This window comes from Ixodes scapularis, unplaced genomic scaffold (assembly GCF_016920785.2).
Source record: "Ixodes scapularis isolate PalLabHiFi unplaced genomic scaffold, ASM1692078v2 PGA_scaffold11__112_contigs__length_91849675, whole genome shotgun sequence".
NCBI classification, from domain to species: domain Eukaryota; kingdom Metazoa; phylum Arthropoda; class Arachnida; order Ixodida; family Ixodidae; genus Ixodes; species Ixodes scapularis.
The window spans coordinates 9,387,461-9,393,460 of record NW_024609837.1 but is presented as its reverse complement, the minus strand read 5'-3'; positions in this window follow the sequence as shown (position 1 = coordinate 9,393,460).

Here is a 6,000-nt window from a genome sequence, read left to right as displayed (position 1 = left end):
GACCGAATCACAAGGCCCAATCAGTTATTAGATTGGCTCCACATCATTGGATTATGGTTCCTCCGCTGTCCATCGTAAAGTAAAAGGGAGCATGGGAGGGGAAAGCTGGACGCCATATTTGTGTGTGCTGCTCACTACACATGCTCAGATAGAGCTCACATTTATAGACTGGACCAGTAACCTTAAATGGGTCATGCAACGATATTCGCTTGGAATGCTTTTCACTTTATTCGAGCTTACTGGCACTATTGAGACCCAAGGATACTCACGCGCAACGTCACTGACTAAGCAACTCATTTGTTGCAGTTTCATTTCAAAGACAAAAGCGAGCGTTTTCTTTCATTCTCTCCTTCTCAGAACGTGATGACGTAACTGGGGGATCGCAGTACCCCCCCCCCCCCCCTCCCCCCAATGACGATATTTGAACGCGGCTCATAGATTGAACCCGAGCATTGCGTGAGCACTCCATATGGGCTCGTGATAATCGATAGCTCGAGAAGCATTCGGGTTGTGGCCCTTGTCCAATCGCTGCCATGACGACAGTAGCCGAACCATAACAATGTTCGTAACTCAAGGCGTGTCTTGTGCTTTACAATTGAAAACGACCGTGTTGGTTAATAGATACAAAACTTGAAAGTTTAAAGAAAGGACGAGGACGGGAACAGGGCATCTTTCAAATGGCACATGGCCTCTGTCGCCATGTGCCATTTGAAAGACGTCCTGTTCCCGTCCTCGTCCTCTCTGTTTTATATTTTCAAATTTTGTGTCCTCTGCTTTGTCAACCCCAGAACGTGGCTATGATCAACTATTAGCGGCATGTAGATTTTTCCAAAGAAGAGTTGGTTGCCGGTGGCATTTTGAGTGTTCGTACGTATGGCGCGTGCTTTGCTCGCTTTTCAAAACGGCAAATACGCACCTGAAGGGCAATGAAGATCGCAAGCTGTACTGCGGTTTTGTAAACATTGAAAAGGTCTATAATCGGCTCTAGATCACGCGGCAGCCCGTTCTGACTGCGAGCAGAAGAAGTAAACGCTCCTCATTTTTCTTTACTTCTTTTTGCGACTTCTATTGCGTGTGCTGAAAAACGTACTCGTGTTTCCTAGGTCATTAACGCAGGGATTCGTTCTAAGCGATATTTACGTAAAGTGCAAAAATCGTTTGAAGGTGTACATTTCGGCAGACGTCTGCCTGGTTGGGTTAAATGTTATAAATAAATAAAGGGCATTATTTAGTTTTTTTTTTAGGTTTTAAAAGAAAGAAGCTGCTTCTCTTTTAAAGAGCCCCCCTGAAGAAGGTGCCGAACCGGCACCGAAACGTTGGGACCCTACGATCTTTTAGGGATTGGTTGGCGTTTGCCCTTCATTTATTTATAGCAAAAATCGTTGCATCGCCCCTTGAATGATGTAAAGTGCACGTTACAAAAAAACTGTAGAAGCTCTCCTTCACCACGTGCTCAGCAGGTGCAAACTCAGCTAGTGCACTAACGTCAGATCAAAGGCCACCGTGGTGACCTCGCTGCTGAGCACCTTGCACCATGCACTTGGCACCACCGAATTTAATTTTCTCGGCAAGCACAAGAGGGAATCACCTCCCGCATGGTGCGGTATCACGTACAAGCCATGTATAGACAATAGACCGATCTCACCAACCGGTTTTCTTGCGCCGCCGCTGCCGAAATTCATCGGGGGATCTTTAGTCTTTCTGCGCGTGGGACAAGCTCACTGGAGCTCTGCGTCCACAGAGGACGAGATGGCACGAGTGTCTCGTGCACGGCCGCCTGCCTCCTGCAAACTAAAGTTATAGCGGCGTCACGCATGAGTGGATCGCTTAGTCAGATGGGTCTATTGCAAGCATGGTGTCCCGACTGGTACCCCATGCCTGCAAACACGTGACACGTGCGCTTGGATGTAGCTTTGACGAGCTTGCAATTGCACGGGCGTGCACTCACGACCAGAAGCATGGCGGCGGCCAGTTGTTCTAGTTGCAATCGTCTGATCCAAAGCGTCGCTATGATTGGCCCACCAAAATTGGCCGAATGCTGACTATGACGTCAGCAAAGGATATCAAATCGACGTAAATAAGAGGGATGTAACAACTTCAATTTTGTCGGTGTGGGCAGTGTTACATTGAGAGCGCTATGATTTTAGGCTTTCACCATGCTCATTAGACACCATTGAAGTTGTTCTTCACAAGGTAATGACGTCACGAAAGCTAACCAAACGAGGGCGCCACCGAAACATCTCGCCCCTAATAGCAGTAGTTCTCAACCATCGATATTTCGCGGACCACTTGTGGATCGGCGGAGATGATGGAGGACGCCGTTCGTGGTAAGGGGAGGGGGAAGGCATAGGTTAAATGTAATAATGATATAATAAATGGATATAAGTAAGGGCTAGAGTGAAGTAGATTTCTCTTATTGACATACACACGAGGTAGCTCGCCCGAAAATTTAAAAATGCCTTCTCGATCTGAAAGAGGACAACTTTTATTGCCGGGCTTGACTGATGAAGCAGGGCTTCGCGGACCCCCATTTGAGAACCATTGGTCTATAGGGTGGTTTCATATGACGTACATCCGGTTCGGGTTAACGCCGGACGCCATGTTCATGGGCTTTCGCTGTTCGTCCTGAATCTTCTATGACCGGGCTAGCGCACACCCAGCTCGGGGCACGTGGAGCGAAAGCTCGCGCTGCAGAACCCAGGGATCCTGGGTTCATTCCCCGCCCCTACCTGTTTCGATCTGGATGAGCATTGTACCGGCGTGCAGTCGTCTATCACTACCGCGTGGTGCACGTTAAAGACCCCCAGGCTACCGGTTGTACTGCACTGGCTAAATTGCTCATATACATGCTGGGAGACAAGTCGCTCGTTGGGGCAGACTACCGTTCTAGGCTGCATAAACATAAACACACTCCAATTTGTTTTGTCATCCACAAGCCACTAGCAATGTTCGCGTGTTTTACCAACATCAAAAATCGTCGCCAATGACATGCAAACCAATACAGACGCTGGTTAGCAACATGGCGCAATGCGGTGCACAGATAGTGAAAAAACGCTTCGTGTAACCGCCCAATCGAGCACAATTCGAATTTTAACCTCACCTGTCTAATTGGAGGCTCCATGAATCAGCATCGCGACGCGGGAACAGGGCTGCTCCCAAGATTATTAGGCCTATTACGGCAAAGGCCGCGCAGATGACGAAAACCAAACCGGAGGATTTGAAGAAGGCCGCCGCGTTAGAACGCACCGTGTTAAGGTTGCGTAACCTGCGAATCCCGTGAAAAGTATATCCGCTCGGATTAATGGCGGCAGATTACCGGAATGCGGAGAGTTTGAGCAGATGTGAATGGTATGGGCGCAATGATTGCGTAAGATTGACTCACAATATCTGAAGTGGAGTCATTGCTTCTAGTTGGGTTCTTCTTTTTCTTTCTTGTCAGCGTTCAAAATCTTTGAGCAAAAACATAACAAACATAAAAAAATAGACGCTTTGAACACGCGCGAAATGGAACCGCCATTGCCGACCATGCACCTCTTGTGTTACCGAGATGCCGAGCCACTGAAGCGGGCGTTGACCAGCCTTCACAAAGGCCTATGCTAGGAAGCAGGACACAGTAGCACCTAAAGTGGCAATAACCTGTCGTGCTGTGGCAATGATGAAGTGAGGCGAAGGAATAAAAGGTAACAAAAACTGAAGGTCGCGGTTATGGCGGCGCCCATGCGCAAATGCGAAACAGCTTGGTGGTCTGGCAGCACTGTGCACGCGGCCATCTTGGAAGCGTCAAGAGCCACTAAATGAGCTGCGCTTAGAGTATCGGCACTCCGTTCCCCGACATTATTGTGGGCGCCGTCATTTTGGGTCTTGTGCAGAGCAGACGTAACTGCCGATCGTCATGATTCAAAAGTGCGACTTCCTCGGTATTAGATTCGGTATTAGGGAGGTCATGTAATATTGCTTTGCTCTGTCGCGAACTGTTTGAACATTTGAGGAGGGTGAAAAAAAGTTTCCTGTGATTTCAGATAAAGCGTCAGATAACTGGCAACCATGATTTTGTGATACAATATGGCCAAGTGTCGTTACTCTGAAGCGTAACTTATTTTGTGGCACTAGCAGCTTCAAGTATCTTAAGTTTCGTTTTCTAAGCATTTCCAGGGCATGGGCGCTCTGCCACTAAGTGCGATTCGGAAACTTCATTTCTTTGTAACCTATGATCACCCAACGTGGACAAAAAACTGGGCCGTCATGCCGTTGATCTTTGAGGACACTTTTAATTCCTATTCTATGCGAATAATAAACACGAAGTCGTACTGTTTAGCGGTAGACTGTTCCACGCCAATACATCCGACTCACAGTTAGTTTTTTTTTTTAGTTGTTACTAGCGAAAGTTTTTTTTCTTTGTTGAACGCTCCTTTCTTCTAAAAGCAACTGTGCCCTGGGCAATATTTTTCAGGCGTTGGAGGGTGTGGGGAGTCTTAAGAGGGCAAGGGGTGCTCAGAACCCGCGGTGCGCCGCCCACCACCGAGCCCAACAAGGGGTTAAGTAATGCACCATAACAAAAGGGGCTTTGCTGGAGACGTTACTCTAACAGTGCAGACGGGAAACTATACCCAAGTATGGGTGAAGAAAGATGTCCATTGCCTCCCAAGGGTAGGCCTTGCCGCCAAAGAGGGGTGAAAAAGGAGTAAGAAAAATAAGAGAGAAGTAAACGAAACATGAAAGGTAAAAGTGAAAGGTCGGAGGGGATAGTAGGGGAAAAGGCGACTATACTGAATCATCAATATCATCTGTTGGGCTAGTTGGTTAGACATGATCAGATAAAATTAGCGCAAACGACAAGAGAAGAGAAAGGTAAGACAGGACAGGACAGAGCGCTCTGTCCTGTCCTGTCTTACCTTTCTCTTCTCTTGTCGTTTGCGCTAATTTTATCTGATTATACTGAATCATCCTGGCGGGCCTTACCGGGACTCCCGTCTACGGGAAGTGGGGGCCGAAGTGGTGTATTGCCTCACCCGGGGGGCCCCGAAGGGTCCAAACCTACCTCGGGCTCGACTGAACCACCAGATGCCCTTTTCCTCAGACACTGGAAAGAGCACAGCCAGACGTGGGCGGGCGAACCCGCATGGCTCGGGGTCCGTGGTGACGCCACTCACCAAACACCTGCTTTCACAGGTGTCCCCTGCGGGGAGCTTACAAACCGTATGAACAATAAATAGGAAGGGGCGCATCATGTTAAAAAGGGTAGCCTGGTCTCAAGCATCGATGCTTTTCCTTACACAATATTGTTATGGCCAGCTTTTAGGGTTCTCATGTCCGCGGATGTAGCTTGGATGTCAGTGTCACAGGACACTGACGTCACGCGAAGGTGCTTCAAATGCTAGTATTTATAGGGGCCTGATAAATGCTGTTGTTTGTAATATCACTTTCCCCATTGGATATAGATCATGGAAAAAAGCACCCAAGAAACCCAGCAGGGGAATGAATGTCCCAAACCGTGCAAATAACACATTGTGTAAGGTGCAGGCTTCAGTGCTGCACAAACATGCATGAGCTGTGACAAAGAAGCTTCCACTACCTTTATCAAGATATACCAGCTACTTCTGCTAAAAAAACGGGCAAAACCAAGTCTGCAATTCCTACGTGATGAGTTTATTTAGAAAAATTCATTTGCAGCCGCATTGGTTGTCTTAATTAAAAACAATCTAAAACCAACTAAAAAAAGCAATTTAAAAACAAACTAAAAACATACTCTGACGCACATTTCCAAAACGACAGAGATGCTGCCTCGCGAGTCACTCTCAAGAATCTTCTGATATGCATGGAAGAATGCGCGCGCGAAGCAATGGAGGCCACCAGCATACCGAAACATTGTATCGTGTCAAGAAGATAAGAACAAAAGAGTATAACGAGCATCCACAACGTTTGTGGCAACTGGTAATGTTTGGAAGGGGGGGGGGGGGGGGGAGGGGGGGGAGAGAGAGAGAGAGAGAGTCGGGAGTGACA